The 22,874-nt window shown below is 45.9% G+C and overlaps 1 protein-coding gene across 1 annotated transcript in view; it reads left to right on the top strand.

The window, feature by feature from the left end:
• The window catches only part of SERGEF (secretion regulating guanine nucleotide exchange factor), a 239,699-nt gene that overhangs the window by 209,324 nt on the left and 7,501 nt on the right, over positions 1-22,874 (top strand). The window lies entirely within an intron of this gene.

The raw sequence follows: 22,874 nt of genomic DNA on the forward strand, positions 1-22,874 counted from the left end.
CTCTCATTCACCGTGTGACCTCAGATGAGGCACTTTAGCTTTCCAAGCCTCTGTTTTGTCATCTGAAGAATATAGATTTTTTTGAGCTTTGAAGGAGATAAAAATGAATAGTGACTGGCACACCCCTGGAATATAATAGGGTCAATGAATGTTACTTTCATTTAATCAAAAAACTCACTTGCTGAGCAGAGCAATTGTTTCCAAACTGGAGGCTCTGGAGCCTTAGAGTCCTCAGAATCTATAACACATACACCTACATGCAGCATTGTTTTCAAATATTGTAGATGGCATGGTGTTGACCAAAATACAGTCGCATTTATAAGCTTTACTGAATTAATGGTGACTCTTGGTCATTAAGTATTGCTTTGATTAGTATATATGAAGATCCTGAAATTCTCCAACATTAAAAAGGAGTCCTCAGACTCAAATTTATTGGCAACCACTGGTGTAGCATGGAAGACAGAGATATAAACTGACAAACAAGATTATGGGTGAACAGTGTTATTACAGAGCTATTGCAGAAGCATAGAGGAAAGTTAGACAGCTGCCTAAAGAAATCTGGGAAGGAGGAGGTGATACTTAGGCTAGGCTTTCAAAGATGAGTAGGAGTTTCCCTCCTTTGCAGAGAGGGCCTTGCAAGTATAGGGAACAGCAGGTTCAAAGTCTAGGTGGCAAGGACTTCAGTTTTGGTGGGAGTTGGAGTGGGAGACAGGCCAGAAAAGGAGCTAGGAGCAGGGTCAGGAGCAGGCCATGAATGCCATGCTATAGAGTTTAAGATCACCTTAGGCAGGGGAAATCAAGGGTGGAGTTTAGATAGAGGAGTAATGGTGTTTGGCCTTTTAGAAAGATCATTGCCTTTGCAGTGTGGAGAGTAGAGCTGGAGAGACCTGTGAAAAGGAGGCAGTTGTGGAGCAGCAGAGTGGGACTCACAGCAGAGCACCAAAGCACAAAGTCTCAGGCACTATACAACCTGGGCCTAAATCCTAGCTCTCCTCCTTACCAGCTGAGTGATCTAATTATTCAGTCTCTCAGTTCCTCAATTTTCTTATCTGCATGATGGATATAATAGTGTATCTATCTCATGGGATTTTTGTGGAATATAAATAAGATACAAACGTACGGAGCCCGGCACACCGTAGGTGCTTAGCAGATGTTTTCTGTAAAATTTCATACTTCATTTTTTTCTTATAACCACCCTAAAAGGGAAAATACATTTGTTTGTTGTTTTGTTTTACAGATAAGCAAATTGAGACTCTTAAAGATTAAGAAACTTGCCTAAATCCCCCCAGGTAGTGTGGCTCAAAGGTCTAAGTTCCTCTGAGCCTTTGCCCTTTCCACTGGGAGATGCTGTTTCGAGTGTCTCACACAATCCTGATTACAAGTAGGTTCACTTATTCCTGGGGCAGAGCGGACACCCAGAAAACCATAACCGTATAGTGTCCATGCACTCTAACAAAAAAGTGTACACGTGGTCACAGAAGGCTGGCTCTCCCAATCCTCAAGTCTGTCCATCTTAGGGAGAGATGGGATTATACATAGAGTGCTTTGGGAACCTCACTCCTCCAAAGTCACCTGCTGGAAGAGCCTTCCTGATGGCTGAGGGCATCCATTTCTGGTTCTGTGGCCTTTCAACCCAAAGGACAAATGAAGTCAGCTGGCCTCCCTGAGTTTAGCTTGGAGTGGTTGTAACATCATCCTTACCAAGGAGAGCTTGAGAAAGGATGCAGCCTTTGGGTTGAATACTTGAATTGCCCCTTATTAGCTATATGATCTTAGCAGAGTTCTCAAACCTCAGTTTCCTCAACCAAACCAGCATTAATAATACTAACCTTGCAGAGCTGTTATTTGGATTAAATGATATAGAGCCAGACTGTCTGGGTTTGAATCCCAGCTCTACCACTTACTAGCTTTGTTATATTGATCAAATAATGTAATCTTTGTGTGTCTTGGCTTTCTTGTCTGTAAAATGGGTATGATGATAGATCCTAATTCAAAGGGTTATAGTGAATATTAATGAGTTTAATACATGGAAAGTGCTTAGAGTAGTAGTATCTAATACATTGTAAGTACTCAGTAAATGTTAGTTACTACTGTTATTATTATCATGAGCTTTTTCCCCTCATAGACCCTAGCAGCTGTGTAAACATGCAGGCAACTCTTTTTGACAGAGCAACACCAGCAGCAGAGGAGAGGAGAGATCCCTGGTCTTTAGGCAGATAGAGAGAAGATGTACCTGTCTGGACAGGCTTCTAGGGCAAGTAGCACTCTTCCTTGTTCCTGAAGGACCCTTTGGTATATCACATATAAGGCTGCTTCCCTATGGAGAGGGTTGAGATCTCATCTGAAGGTGAAGTCATTTGTCTGTCACCACGTTCCAGCCCATTACCTGAAGAGGAAGCAGCACTCTCAGACCAGAACCCAGAAATGAAGGGGGTTGGCTCAGGCCAGAGCCAGAGCTGATTCTGGATCTTGTCTCAGGCCACAAGTGAGACAAGACTCTGCAGGACAGATTTCCCAACCAGGATACCAAGACAAGGATCCCCTCAGCACTTTGGGGTGGCTGGTCAGGCCTGAGCTAGCAGGAGCCAGTGATGTCAGACTACACGCTTACCTTTCCATTTACCTATGTGCCAAACGTCAGCATTTTTTATGTGAGCTTTAACACGTTGGGGAGTTCTGGGAGGCTGTGCCTTTGAGGCAGTAAGCAAGATAGTGACCAAGTGGAAACTGTTGAAAGCTCAAATGGCAGAAAGCTTAGCAAAGGCTGCTGCAGATGCATGTTCCAGCCCTTTGGAGAGAGAATTATTAAGGAGTCACGAACCTCATCTTGGCAGCCCTGCCTACTGGTAGATATGTTTGGATTCCTGTGATTATTTCCTTTTCATTGCCCCCTAGCATTTAGTAAACTTCCTCCTGCAAATACCGCCCTGTCTCAGCTGCACTAATGGGAACTGAGGAAAGAGGGTTTCATCCGTCCTTAGACTAGAGTTGTTATTCAGGAAAACAATACTCCCCCTTTCTCAGAAGACACCACGGTGCTGAGAGACTTCTGGATCAGGAAAGGGGAGCTGGAAGAGGCAGAATGAGGGCTGCTTGCTCATTCGCCCTACCTGAGCTCAGCCCCTTTAGGGCTCATTATTCGAGCAGAGTGCAGTCTTCCCACTTTCTAGCAGTAGCCCAATGGAAACAATCTATAGCCTGGATTTGCCTTCAGGAAGAAGACCACTCATTAACTAGCAAAAACTTTATCTTCCCCTTCGTACTTGAGGGCCAGTGTTTTTTGTTTGTTTGTTTGTTTGTTGTTGTTTGAGATGGAGTCTCACTGTGTCGCCCGGCTGGAGTACAGTGGCATGATCTCAGCTCACTGCAACCTCTGCCTCCTGGGTTCAAGTGATTCTCCTGCCTCAGCCTCTCAAGTAGCTGGGACTACAGGCATGCGCCACCACGCCCAGCTAATTTTTGTATTTTTAGTAGAGACGGGGTTTCACGGTGTTGGCCAGGATGGTCTCGATCTCTTGATCTCGTGATCCGCCCGCCTCAGCCTCCCAAAGTGCTGAGATTACAAGTGTGAGCTGCTGAGCCTGGCCGGTTTTTGTTTTGCTTTGAGACGGAGTCTCGCTCTGTCACCCAGGCTGGAGTACAGTGGCGCAATCTTGGCTCACTGCAACCTCTGCCTCCTGGGTTCAAGTGATTCTCCTGCCTCAGCCTCTCAAGTAGCTGGGACTACAGGCATGCGCCACCACGCCCAGCTAATTTTTGTATTTTTAAGAGACAGGGTCTCACCATGTTTACCAGGCTGGTCTGGAACTCCTGACCTGAGGTGATCCGCCCGCCTTGCATCCCAAAGTGCTAGGATTACAGGTGTGAGCCATCACACCCAGCCGGGTCAGTTTTTAAAAGTGATGAAACCTTGAAGTGTTTATGTAGATCAAAACCCTAAATCCAGAAACAGATCCCCAGGTAAGAATGTAGATCATAACGTAAAGACTGTAATTTTTGTTTTTTGTTTTCTTAAGAGATGGATCTCATTCTGTCACCCAGGCTGGACTGTGGTGGCCCAATGGTAGCTCACTGTAGCCTGGCACTCTTGGGCTCAAGGGATCCTACTGCCTCAGCTTCCTAAGTAGCTAGAACTACAGGCTCATGCCACCACACCTGACTAATTTTTTTATTTTTTATTTTTGTAGAGACAAGGTCTCGCTGTGTAGTCCAGGCTGGTTGCAAACTCCTGGGCTCAAGTGATCCTCCCACCTCAGCCTCCCAAAGCACTAGGATTATAGGCTGTTTCTGAGCATACCTGGCCATCCTAAAGACTGTGTTTTGTAAAAGCAAGTCATCCTGCTTGAATGAGCAAAATTATTCATACTCCTAGTTCCCTCTGGTGTTAACTACATCCCCAAGGAGAAGGAGAACTCAGAGGAATCAGCAACATTATTTGCTTTGGCCAGGAATTCTGTCCCAGAGTTCTTCAAAGAAATTCCACTTCCTCACAGACCTATGGTGACACATGGGTTTTGGAATCATAGTTAGCAAGCTTCGGTTTCCTCATCTGCAAACAAGCATCAAAATAGCAAACCTACCTCCCAGGGTCATTTGGAGGATGAAATTAGGTAAATTAAATGAAAGCATCGCATCCCATGTGTATTCATCAGGGTTCCCCAGAGAAGCAGACCCAATAAGTTACATCTCTACCTCTACCTCCATCTCAGAGAAAGAGAGGGAGAAAGATAAAGAGAGAGTGCGATTGATTTGAAGGAATTGACTCACACAGTAGTGGGGGCTAGCAAGTCTAAAATCCATAGGGCAAGCTGCAGAATGGAAATTCAGGTAAGAGTTGAGTCCAAAGACTGGAAACTCAGGCAAAATTTCTGTTGCAGTCTGGAGTTAGAATTACTTCTCCAAGAAACCTGAGTCTTTGCTTTTAGAGCCTTTAACTGGATGAGGCCCACCCACATTATGGAAGGTAATCTACTTTTCTTAAAATCAACTCACTGTAATATGTTAGTCACATCTAAAAAATACCTTTACAGAAACATCTACACTAGTGTTTGATCAAACAACTGGTTTCCATAATTGACACAAAATTAACCATCATACCATGTAAGGGTTAGAGTTCTCAGCAAAGACATTTCCCTCTATCTTCCCTTCCTCCCTTCTTTTTAAAGTCATTGCTGAGGTCTGAAGAGGTTTCACTTAATGCTATCTCTGGCATGTAGGCCCACAAGCTGTTAGAACCTAAGCAGTGGGGTCTGTGTGTCCCTCCTGACTCTCTCAGATCTGTTTCTGCTGACTTTACATCTCAGGGAAGCAGTGTCCCTACTTCCTGAGTCAAGCCTTAGGGTAGCTTTAGTGGTTTTCCATTGAAGCCTGTGCTCCAGGCCATATGAGTTTTCCTGTATATCCTGTACAAGTTGTTTTCAATCTGCTTCTCTAATATTTGCAGTGTTGCATTCTTTATTTTTGTTTCTGAGGTTTGATCAGAAGATGTGGGCTCTGCCACAGCAAGAATATTTTAGCTACCAGGATGACCTTTCTGGCACAGGTTAGTTAGCAGTGACTGAGAGACTGTAAGGAAAGATTTTTGTGGGGGAGTCAGAGTTAACTCCCTGCCTAGAATGTTTCAGGTGGCATTCTGCCTGGAAGTAGAGAGCTGGACTCCATTCCATGGCAGAGATTTATACTCTGCAGGTGATCCAAAATGCTTCTCATTTTAATGGAATGTGGAATTGCTTTTGCCAAAGTTGAAGAATGTCTAGATGGGATCTCTAAGGCAGCAAAAGGTTGTGAAAGGAGCCCTGGACCAAGAATTAGAAGACTGGAACCCTGTTTTGCCACTGTCTCCCCATATGATCATGAGCAAGTCACCTCATGCGCTTAGGCCTCAGCTACCTTTTTATAAGATTCTGGAAATAAAACTCCACCTCATCTTTGCACAGACACCACTTGACTGCTTTCAGAGCACTTTCACCATTCATCATCTCTGGTCCTCACACCAGCTTCGTGAGGTAGGCAGGATACTGGTATGGAAATTGGTACTTCTGTTTTTCAAGCAAGGCCACTAAGGTTCAAAGAGATTAAATGACTTGTCTAAATTCACACAGATGGGAAGTGATAAGGCTGGGACTGAATCTAGGATCCTTAGTCTAGCTTGTTTTAGGGTACCCTTCTGAATACGGTGATGTCCATGGAACTATAGGGAAGAGCACACAGTGGTGTTGGCAGAAAAGTAGTGAGCAGATCCAATGTTGGAGAGGAGGTGACATTGCCTTCACACTCTCTAAGCACCCAAGGCTTTGGAGGGAAATGGTAGTCTGAGTGGACTCCCATTAACCAGAAGGAGGTTGGTCTCCAGCTACTCAAATTAACATGTTTTCTCATGCTGTTGATTCAATTCAGAAAACATTTATTGAGGCTTTATCATATGCCAGGCTCTCTACTAGGGGCAGAATAAGTAAGCAGTATAATGAAAACTAGACTGGTAAGTTTTGTATTTGAAATGTTAACAGAGGGCTTTGGGTTTACAGTCAAAGGTACAATTAAGTCATCCTGGAGAGATGAAGGCAAATACAGCTGAGCCCTGAAGGATGAAGCAGGATTGAACATGAGGAGGATGGAGAAAAGTGATCCCTGTCCTGCTCTTCCTGCTTGGCCCCTGTGCCACAGCCACCCCTGCTATGAACTGCCGTTCTACACGAAGCCAGCAGCAGACAGCCTGTTTGCTGCAGAACCTGCCAGATCTAACCCTGGTGGAGCTTTACCATTGCTTGTCAGATTTGATGCAATGCCCTGAAGCATATACTGCAAAGCAAGAGGAATTCTGCCTGGCAGCTCTTAGAAGAGTATACAGCAGGAGGGGAGGCCCATGGGCCCTTGGCAGAGAAATGGGCAGGTTGGAAGGAGGTACTTTTCTTAGTGATTATGCCTACCCCTCCTAAGGGACTGAGAGGCAGGAGCTGTTGCTTTGCATGTGTGATTTTAGACTGAGAGTGTTTTGTGTCTTTATTTTAAAACTGGTTTCTCAGTCTCCTGTGCAGTTTTCTGTCAGCTCGTTGCCATGGAGAAGTGGGTTGGGGCTGGAAGCTCTGTCCTTCTCTGTCAGCATTTCTGGACCCACCAGCTGCCTCCTGCCCCTTCTACAGATGGAGTGGAGCAAGACCACATTTGGTGGGCAGACCCTTTCTCTGCAAGCACTGGAACTGCCCCTCAGTTCCCTTTGGGATGCTAGTTTCATTTATCCATGCATTGACTCAGCAAGTCTACATTGAGTGTCTTTTATGTGCCAGGCATTGTGCTGTGCTCTGCAAGTACAGAAATGGCTTTGGCTGGTGGCACATACATCTGTGGTGGACCCTGCCAGCCTGTTCTGTTACAACATCCCTGTCTGTTACTGTTCCTCAACCTCATTCTTTTCAGAATTTGAAGGACCGAATTTGTTTCTCTTCCAATCTTTATAACTGCTCATTTAGGAGCTCCCTGGAAGTTACCTACTTAGTCTCTCCACTCCTGGATCGCATTTCCTCTTTGCGTCTGGAGCGCCCAGCACAGTGCCTGGGGCAAAGGAGGAACTTGACCAGGAAGTGTGTATCTGATGGAATTCTTTGTCAAACCTCTCAGAATGTCTGTCTTTCCTGTCTTTCTTCTTCCATGCTGAGCCTAGACGCAGCATGTCTGGCAGCATGAGCCAATGGGAAACAACGGGTTTTTGAACTAGATAAATCTGTGCTTGATATGATCTCAAGCAAGTGACTTCTCAGCTTGGAGCCTTAGTCAAACTCATTGTTTTCTCTAAACCTGCATCACAAGTCTATCGGCAATTGAGTTTTGACAATTTCAAAAGCAGTGTAGAAATTCTTGGTAGCCATGTAATCCTACCAGCTGCTCTCCTGGCTATGTCCATGTGGGACCCAGCTGAGAAAAGTTGTCTTGCAGAGACCCCTGGGTTGGGATCAAGAGACATGGAACTGTGTCCTGGCTGTAACCCTAATGTATTGTGTGACTTTGATCAAGTCTCTTTCCTTACCAAGATCTCAGGTTCCCTATCTGAAACATTTAGGAATTGGGTTAGGTGATCTTGGAGGGTTCTTTTAGTTCCCCAAATTTGAAGATTCAGCTTTAAAAGAAAAATCTTCTCTCAGCTGCTTCCACCACCATTACCAGTGTCCCTAGGCTGGAGGCTGACCTCAGCATGACCCCTTCTGCCAGCCTCTGGAAGCTGCTCTCCCAAGAGGCTCTGGGCTAGAACACTGATATTGGATGCAGAAATCTCTTTCGGATGTAAAAGTCTCCTTTGAATGCATCATCTCTGTTCTCACCCCCAGTCCAGTGGCTAGGCTTGGCTTGCATCCCAGAACAGTGGAGAATTGCTGGAAGGAGGGTTTTGGTGGTGTTTTTTTTTTTTTTCTTCACCTGTATCCTGCTTTTCCTCAGGACCTGGTACCTTCCTGAATCTTTGGCTATTAAGGATTCTATTTCCTGAGCCATCTGTGACCCAGGGTGCTAAGCACAGTGAAGGATATAGAGATACAGAAGTCGTTGTCCTCACAGACAATCTCACAATCTGTGACATGGACAGTTGAAATAAAGAACTACAAAGTTCATGGGAAGCTCATCAAGGGAATGCTATGGACTCGGGTTCTAGGCATAGCCCTTATTCTGTCTTCTCCAGGCCCCAGTTTTCTCTTCGGTAGAGTTTTGAGGGTTGGGCCAATGATCTGTAAGTTCCCTTGCAGCTCTGAAATTTCACTGTAGCTCAGTGTAGGCATGATTATTGTAGACTTTTTAGAGGAAGGAGGACTTGAGCTGAGCCTTGAAGGCTAGGATTTGGATTAGCCCAGGATAAGGGCATTCCTAATTGCAGGATGGGGAGGTATGAGCATAGACGGATCCCAGGCTGAGAGCAGAGTGTGGGAAGCCCTCCTGACCAGAGCACAGGGTTTATATGGGATACAAGAAGTGAGAGAAATATCAGAGCAGGTAGTTCTTGCCTTCCATCTGAGGCCCCTAATCCTCAGGGGCTCGGGGCCACCCCAGTGATACCTAAGGACAGAGAAATAAGTTAGGTTAAAACCAGGGCATTCTCCCTAAATAGGGACCCTAGTCTGATGCATATCATGACAGAAGACCTCCACCAAGAAGACACTACTGTCAAAGCAAAGAGAGGCTACTTCTCTCCAGGTCCTTTCTCTCTCACTCCAACCAGCAGGTTCTAGGTTGGTAGGAGCAGGGCACAGTGTGGGAGAATAAATCTTCCTGGGACAGCCGCCCTTGATTCATGGTCTGTTCCTCCCCAGATGTTTTCCTGAACTCAGGGTGACAAGGAATATTTTGGCTATATCCTTGGGGTTGGATTCTAGATTCATCTACCAGGACTATGAATCAAGGAATCACATATCATAGACCTAGTTGTGACTTCCATCCTCCTAGTCTCCTGGCTAAGGCTATCTGACTCCTCTCACCCCTCTGTACCCACAGCTTCACAGATGCCAAGTCCTCTTGGTCCCACCTCCTTGTTTTCTCTCCATCCTGCCCTCTTCTATGTCCCATTGCCACTGAGACAGCTCAGGCTTTGTTCATCCTCGTCCTCTTAGACTTTGCCTCCACCTCCAAGTGATCTCCCTGTAGACCTTCCTTCCCACTCAGTCTAAGTGTTTAGAAAAGTGCCTGGCATTGTGTGAGTGCATCCTAAATGTGATCTGTCATGATGGCAAGAACAATAATGATGATTGTTATTATGCCAGATTTTGCTTCTGAGGCACAGATCTGATTCTGCTACTCTGTTGTCCAAAAGCCTTAGTGGCTTCCAATTGGCTATGAAATAAAATCCGAAATCTTTAGTCAGGCTTTTTAAGGATTATATTTCTTGAGCCATCTGCCATATGCCCCCTACCTATCATCCCAAATTTATTTCCTTCTGCTATGTTTTGCACCACTTCTTCTTCCACCAAGTGGAACTACCACCATTATCTTTGCAAGCCACTCCTTCCCCCAGCTAGGTCTTTGTTCCCACTGTTCTTTCTACTTAGGATGCTCTTTCTTCCCTCTCCCCTAACTTTTCTTCTTCCTCCAGGAAGTCTCTTCTGATCCCTTAGACTGTTTGTTCCTTGCTAGCAGGTACCATGAATGGTTCATTTTATATCCCTTACGATATCTACCAAGTAAGACAAAATAGACATTTTATGAATGACTGGAAAGACCTGGTTCAGTCCCCGATTTTCAAGCAAGCTACAGTTTGAATTAGGGAAGTTGTTGGGACTTGTCCAGCCAAACCCCAATACCTATATATTCCTTTGGAGAGATCCGGAAGTTCTCTAGTGGACAAGTATTCAGTTAGCTGGCTCCACATGGTCATGACCCTATAAAGTGTAGACAAGCCTATTGGCTCCTCTTACAGCAAACTGGCAGGAGAGGATAGAAACACAGGGAATATACTAGCTACAGAGTTGGCCCCTGCTGGGTTGAGATAGGGATCAATCATACAAGGTGTAGGGGCCTATATTATCCTGGAAATGTCACTATCCTGGAGGGCCCATTTGTGACTAGAGATCTAACAGCAAGAGTCTAAAGGTAATTATCATTGGGTGAGATGGCTTGGATGTTTGTCCCCTCCAAATCTCACATTGAAATGTAATTTCTAATGTTGGAGGTGGGGCCTGGTGGCAAGTGGTTGGATCCTGGGGGCAGATCTGAGTGTGAGGGTCCTGCTCAGTCAGTGAGAGTTTGACTCAGGCCTTTAGCCCCCAGAAACTCTCAGATTAGGGGACACTAATCTTGTGGCTGCACATTCTAGGGGGTCAGCAGGGCTATCAACAGGAAATGGGCTCCCTTCCTGGGTCAGGATGACTTAGAAATAGGCATGTTCTCAATCTGGAAACACCTTCTTCTGGTCTTCATTTCCCTTAAGTGGGCAGGACTAGGGGAGGCAATGGCTGCCATATAGCTAGGCTCAGCTGTGAGTCCTGCCTCCCCTCCTGGTTCACAGCCTGGCTTACCAGGCCTCTGCTTCCATTTCAAAGTCAAGTCATGATCATGCCACCCTGTAGGCCACCGTTTGGAAAGGCCAATCCCAGGCTGACACTTATTGCCTGTAAATGACGTGGAATTAGGGTAATCAGTGGCTCCTAATTCCCCAACAAATGCGAGTGCTGTGCTAATTGCCAGGGTCCACGCCGGCAGATCCCTGGTTGGCGGCATCAAACAAGAGAAGTGGTAATTTGGGGGCTGGAGTTGGGGACGGCCTGCTTCATTGGCCCAGCCAGCTAAAAACCGCATTACCCTCTGGGTGAGCCACAGTACACACAGCCAAGACCTGGCCTCCTTATGAGCTAAGGGACCAGGTGAGTGGCCCAAAGTATGTTTATAGGAACTGAACCTTGGCACCAGTGCTCAGCAGTTTCTTGTCCATTAATGGGTTGTTGTTGTTGCATAGGTTTTGGTGATTTTTGTTGTTATTTTTCTTCGAGGAAGATTCCGTGAGCAGCCTGGCATGGCACTGCCGGGGCAGCTCATCAGGGATAAAGCATTCCGAACCTTGGTCTGCTGTTACCATGGCAGCATCACATGTGCGGACATTCCAGGCAACCTTACTGGCATCTGCTACTGTGACAGATTCAGATGGAGAAGGACCACTACTCTTCTCTTATAAGCAGAGCAAGTTGTGGAGACAGGGGAACCATTCACCAAGGACCAGGGTCTTAAAGAAAATGCTATTACATCAAGTTGGGGGCTTCTTGATGAAATAGTATTTGAGTGGTTGTTAAAGCTTTTCTGTTGGGGGAGAGATGCAGCATCAGAAGAGACCTCCTGGAGGAGAGAAGTAAGGGGAGGTGGGGGCAGCGTGAACAAAAGGCCTGGCTCAGGGGTGGGGTGGTAAATGGAGTGTGTAGATGGGGTACACAGTTGGGTTTGGTGGGAGAACAGACCTTGTTGAAGGCAGGCAGATATTAGCCATATCTCTCTGAACCCTGCCGGTTTGAGCCCTATCTGGCAAAAGCCTGACTCTGTCATCATGCCACCCAGATTATATCTGATGTTTTCCTCTCCTGAGGAATGGGAAGTGACAGCCACACCTCACTTCAAGTGGGCGTTTCTCCCTTTCTCTTTTGGGTCACAGTTGTTTGTGATATTTCTTGTGCCCATTAGAATAATTGAATCTCTACATTTCAGATGGGAGGATGCTTGCCTAAGGTCACCCAGCAATACAGAGGCTGTGGAACTAGAAGTTAAAAATTTAGGATCTGAACAGGCTGGCATTGGTTTGAGTACTGGTTCCACCACTTAGTTTTCAGCTGAGCCTGAGCCTCAGCTAAGCCTCAGCTTCTTCAAGGGTAAAATAGTAATCCAGAACATTCCTGCCCTCTTGGCTTATTGTGGGTGTGAAATGAGATAACACAAATAGTACAGCATAGTTCCTGATATATGGTAAGAGCTCAGGAAATGTTCATTATTAAATGTTAGTTATTTTCCATATATGGACCATCATATTCATCTTTGCTCCTTCCTCCTTCTCTTTCCTTGCATACATAAGGTACCCAAACATCACTATCTATAATTGATATTAGAGGAATGTTTGTTGACTAGTTGAATGTGCGAATGATGGGAAGAAGGAACCATCCATATTGTTGGGCTCTACACTTCTGTCCAGTGTTTTCAGTTTTGTTGCAGTTTGGTCTCCATAGGGTGGGAGCCAGGCCAAGCTTAAAGTCTGTCTTGTATAGCTCAGCTTGCAAGTCAAGTGACTTGCTCATTCAGGTTTCATACCCAGCTGCCCTGTGGCCCAGGACTTAAACTTCCCAGGGCTTTGGGTTTCTTGAAGGGCAAATGGGATGGATTCCTCCCTACCTTTGGGCCCAATAAATGGTATTCATGGTAACTGACATCTAACTTTATAACATACAAAAAGTTTCCATTCACTCTTCCATGAGCCTCCCCACAGCACTGGAATTGTCAGAACAATAGCCCCGTGTTATGGAGAAAGACACTGAGGCTCAGTCATAGGGAGTGGCTGGTGCAGAAGCATACACAGGAGAGCAGGAAGAGGGGATTGCACCCATCTTCTGATTCTAACACTGGTGGTCTTTCCACCGCATGAAGCTTTTAGGGTCTGTAGTTCTCTTAGGATATGATCCAAATGAGGTAAAGAATACTAGGTAGGCTTGGAGTCAAAATACCTTGATTTTGGTCATGACCCTGTCACTTACAAGTTTGCAGCTCTGAAATGAGCCACCTTTCTTCCCAAGGTGCTTGTTCCCTGACCTTCTTGCTTCAGGGTTGTTGTGGGGCTGATGGAGCTTTGGAAGGTCTAAAACTCCACATGAGTGACTGGGGAGAGGAGCACTGTTTCCGGGAGCCACTGTGAACTCAGCATGGCTGTGTGCCCAGCACAGCCAGATAGGCTGTAGAATTACAGCCTGGGTATATTGGGAAAGTACCTTCATTGTCTGGAGCATCAACCATCAGAGCCGGGAGGGCCCTTGCGGATCACCATAGTTGGTGCTTTCAGTTTATAGGTGCAGAGACTGAGATCCTGTGAGAGGCAGTGACTCACCCAAGACCACGTGTTGAGTTAGTGGCAGAGCCGAGACTTAGAGCCCAGGTCTGACACTGAGCCCCGCACTGCCGTGGAGCCATGTGGCTGTCAGGAAGGGAAAATTTTGCATTTTCTCTTGCCTGATTATCTCATTTGAATTCATTTTAAACTATTAGATAAAGAGTTTATCAGAGAACTGTGTGCATCAGACAGTATTTTCAACAGTCTTCATTTTTCTAACTTTTTTTGTTATGAAAGTAATATATGATCATGGAAGTAAATTGGGATAATAGAGAAATGTTCTGTTTAGAAGACATCAAATTCAGGGATATTCTTAGCCCTCAGAAAATATATTTTTTAGATGGAGACTTTTAGACCAATGGTTCTCCAAACCCTGCAACACCTTCTGGAAGTTTAGTTACAGAGAATAGGAGAGTAACAGTCCATTGAGGCCTCTGAGGACTTAACTTAGTTCTGTAGACTTGAGATAGTTAGATATACCACTAATGGCAGTAATGATAATAGTTGTTGGCATTTGCAGAGTCTCTTCCAGGTAACAAACAACTTTTTCTTAGGTGGTCTCATGATTATTTGATTGTTAGATGAATCCAGTAAAGTAGGGAAAACAAATACTATGTTTCCATTTTGCAAAGGAGAAATCTGAGCCCAAGAGAGATTAGGTAATAGTGGAGCTACTGACTTCAAACAAATACTTGGTGTAAAGAAGGAAGGCACCTAATAAATAATTGTGAATAAACTAATGATTGAATGAATGCTGACTCCTCTTCTAGGGAAGCCTCTAGAAATCATTTTGTCCAGTGGTTACCAAACTGTGCTCTGGGAAGCTGTAGGATTCCATGGAGCCAGTTGGGAGTAGTGGGAGGCTGAGTGGATAGGGCTCTGAGCCTTTCATCCCTGATCCAGTCAGCATAACTTCAGTGCTGCCTGTTTTGTGCACTGGGAGATTGAAAACAATTTAGCGAGTCTAACTCCTACAGCAGTGTTCTCAAACTCTGTTGTGCGTCAGAGCTGTGAGGGAGATTCTGACAGTTGGTATAGGACGGGCATCAGGACTCTGATTGTTGAGATGGTCATCGGGCCACTATTTGAAAAATAGTGTTCTACCTGAGAGTTGGAGATTGCAAGACCCAAGGAGAAGCAGGAATTAGCCTTGGTCATACAATCCTGTAGGAACACAGGACCCACTAGGTTTCTGATCCTTGGGCACCTTATCCACTGCCTTTCCCCCTGTACCACAATTGCAACTGTGCCAGAAAACAAACGACACAGCAGAGAATAACAAAATGGTTTCCATAGCAATGCTTAGTGGCTTGTGCCTGTCAGGACGCCTCAGACAAACACTAATCTGAACCCTCAGCTAGAACTTGTATGAAATGTTACCTACTTGTTCCATGCAAGGGGTCCATGGAGATGGGAAGAAGGAGAAGGGATGAGACCATTTTTCCATGTGCCCCTGTATTGGACGATTTTCCCAGATTTACTGATAGCTAGGCTTAAGATAGACTAGATCGAGGAAGGCTGAGAAGTAGATCCTGGGCAGGAGATGTAGGCAATCCCAGCAGCAGAGGGGAAGATGGGGAAGGGAACAAGTGTCCAGTGAGCATGTGTCACGTGATGGAGTCTGTGCTGGGCACTTTACATGTTCGTTTAGAAAAAGGCAAGGAAAAGATGATTGTCCTTATTTATAGATGAAGAAACCAAGAATTAAGCACATACAGTAGGTGGCAGAGGCAAGATCAAATCCAAGCCTGTCTGGCTCCAAAAGTACTGAGCAGCAACAACTCTTTCCCAGTTCTCTGACCCACTGGGTGAGGACTTGAGATATATACTGCCCAGCTGGCTTTCCTTCATTTCAGGAAGCAGAGGGTCAGCCTACAGGCAGATGGATGGGTGCTCATTTGAAGAACTGGGATGGACTAGGCTAGGCTAGGCCTGCCAGGATTGGGTTGATCCTAGAGCTGGAGGTGGTCTGTTCAACCCCTAGCTCTAATAACTTCCTTCCTCCATAACTGAGGCTGCAGCTGCCCTACAAAATGCCTTCAGCATGGGCTACCCTAACTGCCCTGCCACATGTGTGGGTGTGCACACACAATATAGCAGTTGCTTCGGATTGGTGATCCCAGTGGATGGTCTGCCCAGCACTTTGATTTGGGTTCCCCTCAAGGGAATGAGCCCCTCCTGGGGCAAGTGACAGCTCTTCATTGCTAAAATAAATATTTATTGAGCACCTTTTATATACCCATACCTTTTCTAAGTGCTGGAAATACAGCAGTTGAATAAAATGAAATGTTTACTCTCATAGAGCTTTTCATTCTGGTGGAGAAACAGACAAACAAAAGTATATGATAGGGTATTAGTGCTGGGAAGGAAAATTAAGCAGTGTAAAGAGATGGAAGGATGAAATTGGGTGATCAGGGAAGGCCCTCTAAGAAAGTGCCATTTGAATGATGCCCTGATTGAAGGGAGGGAGGGAGGGAGCCATATGGTTATCTGGAGAGGAAGGTTCCAGGCAGAGGGAACAGCTGGTGCAAAGGCTAAAGCTGGAAGCATGACTGGCCAGTTGGAGGAAGAGCAAGGAGACCAGTGTGGCTGAAGACGAGTGGATTAGAAGAGGTGAGGATGAGAGTGGCAGCAATGGGCATCAGAGAGGTAGCTGGGACCAGATGGTATAGAACCTTATATGCTAAGGTCTAGGCTTGGGATTTTCTTCTGAGCTAGAATGCCATTGAAGGATTCACACTCTGAGACAAATGTACCTCGCCTCAGCCTCAAAGTTTCTAGTCCCCTTATCTGGGAGGGGAATCTGCCACTTGGGGCTGAGCCCACAGGAGGCTGAATAGTCCCAGGTGGAGACATGTATAGTCATGTAGGGAGGGAGCCCAGTGGAACTCACCAGGCTTCCTTATCTTCATTTGTATATTTATTCTTAGAACCAATGCTTAAGGGTCTTTCAGGGCTGCCTCATTTTGGGGTGGCCTCCTACTACCTGGGAATTAGATGTCCCAAGGAGAGTCTGGCTGCAGGGTCTCATGCAAACACTGCATCCTCTGGGAATGCCACTGCTCCTGCTGACACCCTGCTTTGAGAGAGGAACTCTGTGCCTGGATTTCCCAGCCCAGCAGTCCTGGCAGCTCACCAGGGTTAGAGAAGAATGCTACTTCCAATGGGACCAGTAGGAGAACTTGGGCCGGTGGTTATAATTATCTGAAATGGTAATTTTCCTTTCAAATATTATGTGTTTTTTAATGAAGTAGGGACATTCACAAAGGCAATTTATATTTATTAGCCCATGTAGTATGTATGCATCCCAGTCAAGCACTTCATTCAAGAAAAAACAAAAACAGAAGCTATAATTTAGAGTGATAAAGGCACCAAATTAGTCCCCATCGAACCATAAGCACAGTGTTACCTCTTGAGCTGCCCACTGCTCACCTGGTAGCTCCTACCATTTGTCATTCACACGGTTTCCCAGGTCTCAGGTTTATCATCTCAGGCTCACCAGAGGTCTGTATTTGGGGAATACATTCATTCATTCATGTCTCATAGGCACTTACATCTTAAAATGTCCAAAACAGAACTCTTGATTTTCTCCCCCAAGCCTCTCTCTCCTCCAGGCCTCCTCAACTTCATAAATAGCACTACCATCCACTCATTGCTCAAGGAATCAGTTATAATTCCTATCTCTCTCTGTGTATAATCTATCAGCAGGTCCTAGAAATCCTATCTCCAAAGCAGTTTATAAATCTATCCATTTTTCTACGTCCCCACTGCTACCAGCCTACTTCGAGCCACCTTCATGCACTGCCTGGTCCTCTGCAATGCAGTAGCCTCCTAAATCTGCTCCCTGCATTTTGCCTTTGTAATCCAGCCTTCAGAGAGCAGCCTTTTCAAATGTAAATCAGAATTTGTCATTGCCTGCTTAAATCCCTCCCTAGCTTCTCAGCATTCTCAAACTTCTAACTCTTCACCTGGCATCTCAAGGCTCTGCTTCCCCTTCAATTTTAAGGCCTGCCTCTCCCTTGGCTTACTTGGCCCCAGACACACATAGTCATCCTCCTTGCTATATCTGGAACTGGCAAAATGCCTTCCTTCTTCCAGCCTTTGTATTGTCATTTCTTCTGCCTGCCAAGTTCTTCCCACAGGTATGGCTGGCTCCTTCTTGTCCTTCAGGTCACAACTCAGGGGCCACATAATTGGGGAGGACTTCCCGACTACCTGCCCTTCTAAATTGTATCACTGGTTTTTTGTATAACTGTTATTACTAGCTGCATTCTGTTGACTTGTATGCCTACTTGGTTGTTGTTTCCCCCATTAGAGTGTAAGCCCCTTGAGGACAGGGACCTTGTGTGTTGTTTGGTGCTGTGTTCTCTGCAACTGCTTGAATATTATAGGCACTCTATAACATTTATTCTGCAACTCTGGCAGATGAAAAGATAAATAAGTAGGCAAAACACAGAGGATTTTTAGGGCAGCAAAACTATTCAGTATGACATTATAATTAGGTGGATCCATGTCATTATTCATTTGTCAAAACCCGTAAAATGTACAATACCAAGATCATCCATAATGTAAACCACCCACTTTGAGCACTAATGGTGTGTCAGTGGTGCAGGATGTTGGTGGGGAAGGCTGTGAAGTAAGTAGAGGCAGGAAGTGTTATGGGAACTGTCCATACTTTCTTCTTAATTTTACTATGAACCTATATTTTCTCTTAAAAAATAGTCTATTTAAAAGGAAAAAAATTGATTAATATGTATTATAAGTATTAACCCATTAGTTTTTTCCTATTTTGTACTGTAATAATGTTTATTGACATAAAGTTTAATAAACTTTTGCTGTTTAGGAAAAAAAAAGATAAGAGACTCTCTTCCCTTGGGGGTTTGATCCGTCTCAGGAATTAGCCACTGCCTGGTCTTTCTGAGCAAATCTTTCCAGGACCTCATCTCCCTGCACTGTCACTGTGGGATGGATGCTCAGCTCTCCAACCCAGCACTTGGACTTTGTGGGAGCCTAGTTGATGTGTACAAAATGAATTGAACTGAATTGGGCATAGCACCAGACACTGACCGGATACTAAGTAGGTATAATATTTATTCAGTGATTGGAACCTCTAGGGAGAATTCTATCTCAGGTTTGTGTCATCCGTCCCCATGTGAACTCTAGTACCCTAATCTTCCTGCATGTGGATTCTTCTGGACTTGCCACTGGATTCCAGAGCAGACCTTGTTACCACCTCCACTATTCCCCTAATTCCCTAGCTTCCTCTTCTGCACACTGGTGATTCCCAAACAGGCTTGAGGAGAGCAATGTAAGGAGGCTCTGGTGGTGACCAGGCTTCAGGAATGGCAACAGTGCAGCTGCTCCTGGGCCCAGAGTGGCATCCATTCCTCCACCCCTCTGCTAGTGCCCCTCGGAGATTGGCATGTTCATTTAATAAGATGACTTTTAATGGAAACAACCTGAAAGTTCCAGCCAGGTCTAAAACACCAGCATGCAGGCAGGCCAGGTAAAAGATAGGAGAATAGGTCCTCCAGAAACTATTTAGGAGTATATACAGGCTGTAGGTTCAGCAAGGGGAAGTGGACTTGGCCTTCAAAGTAGCGAATGTGGCCTCAGGCTAAGCTAACAGAGGTAGAGCCTCGGGGACTGTGTGTGCATCTTGGTGGGCTCTTCATCTCTGGACCTCAGCCAGCTCTGGATACCATACTTCTAGAGGGATGATGACAACTGAGAACCTGCTGAGGGGGCCCTGGTATGCAATGGGGACAAGCTACCAGGTCATACAGAGGGAGGAGGTATCACCAGGAGTGAAGAAATCTTAGAGGACAGGAGAGCAACACCTGAAGGGATTCAAATCTGAAGGTGCTGTGCGCATGCCCTTACTGCTCCATCTGCCAGGGCCACCTTTCTTTTGGCAGCACCAGGCTCCACAGCAGACCTGCTGGTCCACGGCCTCGTTCTTGTACCACGTCACAGGGTGTGCTTGCTTCTGGACCTCTCCCAGCCTGTTTCCTCATCCACAGAGCGTGACCAAAATACCTTCTTTCCAGAGCTGTTAAATGAGATGGGTGATACAAAAGCCCATAACACCATATGTGATCATAGTAGGCCCTCAAGAGGATTAGTTTCTCTTTCTCCCCCCTCTCCCAAAGCAGCCAATAAGCCAGAAAGCCAGCAGTTCTGAGAGAACACAGAATTCAGAAAGGCAGTCTGTAGGGAGGATTTCAGTTGTTTATAAAACAGGCCAACATGTTTCCACCTTGTAAGTTCTAAATCCGTCATCATAGCTCCCTAGATCTAAGAATAGTCACCCACTGGAGCCAACGTGCCACAGCACGCTCTCACTGCAGGTGACTGAGGAAATGTGTCCACAGCAGCCTCAGCAGCCTCCTACTCCTGGGGCTGGGGGTAGGGAGGGCTGGCCTCTGCCTGTCCCAGCTTGGCTGTTTCTGAACCGCACCCAAATGCAGTTTTCTCTTCCATGCAATGTTGATCCAACACCTGCCTCACTGGGCTGCTGTCAGATGAGGTGCCTGCAGTGATGCCAGGGGGTGGTTGAGAGCAGTGGGGAGGTAGACCAGTGGGGACCTTTGCCATGGCATTGCCCCACTGTGGGCCTCAATTTCCTCCTATGTAAGGGGAAAGTGATTGACAGAGAGAACTGGGTGACCTTTTGAGCAATGGGTTCTAGAAGAAGTTCCAGAGCAGTCCTAGCCTTGCAGCTTAGAACCCATTAATTCAACACACTTATTTATCACTTGAACCAAGACCTTTCTTTTGTCTGGTTTAAAGGAGCCAGCCTGGGGAGCGTGTATCTGCCCATTCTACTCTTCTGTGTCCACCTTCCTTCTCTTTCTTATACACTTCCATATCCACTCACACCACCAAACAAGTTCTCCAGGATTGGAAGGACTTTTGGTTTGTCTCAGCCCAGCCTCTGCCCACTGTGGGACTGTCCTGGGAGCTCAGGACCTCTGACAGAGCACCAGCTATGTTCCAGAGCAGTCTTCCAGTCATTGCAGTGTTCTTCCTGATAGCGAGCTACAATCGCCATGCCCATGGCTGCTGCTTCCCACATCCATGGGTTCTCTTTCGGCCTCTAAGAGAGAACAAGCAGCTCCATTCTCTCACTAGCCATTCATTCATTTGTCCTTCCATTCACACAACAGTATTGAGCGCTAACATATGCCAAGCACTGTTTCAAGGACTGGGATATAGCAGCAAACAAAACAGAGTACCTACTCTGAAAGAGATTGTGTTTGGTTAGGAGAGAGAGATCATAAAATAAATATACTGTAAAAAAAATGAAGAAAAATAAAGCAGGTGAAGAGATAGAGATAGGAGTAAGGGTAGACTGCTATTTCATGTAGAGTTATCAGAGAAGGCCTCTCAAATAAGGTGGGACTTTAACAAATACCTGAACAACATGAAGGAGTGAACCTGTGGGCTATCAGGGCCAAGAGCATTCCAGATAGCAGGAACGGCAGGGCAAAGGTCCTGAAACAAGTAGTGTTTGAGGTACAGTAAGAAAGTCAGTGTCACTATGATGATGTTAACAGAGTGGATCGTGATAGAATGTGATGTCACAGAAGGAGCTGGAGACCAGCTGTTGTTTATTCTGAATAAGAGGAGAAGCCACTGAAGGATTCTAAACAATGCAGTGCCTTGTCTGACATAGGTTTTAACACAATCACTCAAGTTGCTGTGCGGAGAATAGAACATACAGGGAAACAGAGGCAGCAGAGAGACCAGTTGGGCAGCCCTTGAGGGGTGATGGGGCCAGTGAGATGTGGCCAGATCCTGGCTGTATTTTGCACATTATCTTCCCAAAACCCTCTTTCCACAGGCCCTCCCCTTTTCTTACCTGGTGGACAGCCACAGCCTCCTTGCTGGCCTCACCCCCCCACCCATCTATTTCTCTTACCTCATTCTCAGGGCTGCTATGGATCTTGGTGAGAAGGGGACCCTAGGCCTGTCTGCTTTCCCACATACAGCCTTCTCTGAAGCAATGTGGGCCACAAACCCAAAACATCCCCAGAGTAATTCTGTGGGTGAACAGCCCCACTTCTTGATTCTGGAATAGCTTCTTCCTGCTGCCTCAGCTCCTGCCTCGAGGGTATCCTTGGCCCTGGAGAGTGATGGATGGACTAATTCCTGAAAGGGCCTGTCTTAGTCCATATTTTGGTGCTATAACAGAATACCACAGACTGGGTAATTTCTAAAGAAAGAGGTTTATTTAGCTCAATAAATGGTTCTGGAGGCTGGGAAGTCCAAGATCACAGGGCCGCATCTGGGGAAGACCTTCTTGCTGCATCGTAACATGGCAAAAGGGCAAGCAAACATTCAAGACAGAGAGAAAAAGAGACCAAACTCCACCATAATTAGCCCATTCTCACAGTGGCAGCATTCATCCATTCATGAAGGCAGAGTCCCCATGACCTACTTCTCTCTTAAAGGTCCCGGTTCTCAACGCTGTTGCACTGGGGATTAAGTTTCCAACACCTGTGCTTTTGGGGACACACTTAAACCATAGCAGGGCCCAACACTGACAGTGCCTGTGTCCTCTGCCCAGCCCAATAGGACCATCATCCTCATAGCCATTCTCATGGCCGTTCTCTGCATGGCCTCCTGGGTCAGTGTCTCCTAGGTCATCCTCTCCTCCATGCTACCCCTCTGTCCCTTAGAAATATTATTATTTTTTAAATCATCATCTGTGTTATGGCTTTTTAAAATATTTGAACAAAACAGAAAATGAGGGTCACCCTTCCCCCATTTCCCCCTCTCTTCCTCAGAGACTGTTCTCAGTTTGATTTGTACATATAAAAATATATAGGGGCTTTACATAACTTTATGTTAAAAAGAAGTTTTAATATGTAAGGACCCTGGCCTGAAGGGGGCTCTGGCTTTTTGAAATAATCTTCTATTGATGAATATTTTGGGGCCCCCCCAGTCTTTCACAGTTGCAAACGGTGCTACAGTAAACACTACTGTCCATGCCCCTTTGTGTACACATGCCGTCATTTGCCATAATTGTCTTTTCCCACGGCTGTCTTCCTCAGTGGATGGGGACCCTGAGGGCACAAACTGAATTTTCCTCTTCTCTGGGTCTTGTGTGCAGCACAAGTCCTAAACCAGAAAAGGCACCCACATGATGAAATAAATGGACTCAGGTTGGGCAAGAGCATGGAAATGTGAACAGCCTGGGTGAATTCAGGGAGCTGACAGTAAGCCTGTGGGGCTGGAACACTGAGTTGGGAACAGGAGTGATGATGCCAAGATGAACAGACTACTGAGGGGCCTTGGGAGCCAGCTAAGGGGTCTGGACTTG

This window comes from Mandrillus leucophaeus, unplaced genomic scaffold (genome assembly GCF_000951045.1).
Source record: "Mandrillus leucophaeus isolate KB7577 unplaced genomic scaffold, Mleu.le_1.0 Scaffold420, whole genome shotgun sequence".
Classification (NCBI taxonomy): Eukaryota; Metazoa; Chordata; class Mammalia; order Primates; family Cercopithecidae; genus Mandrillus; species Mandrillus leucophaeus.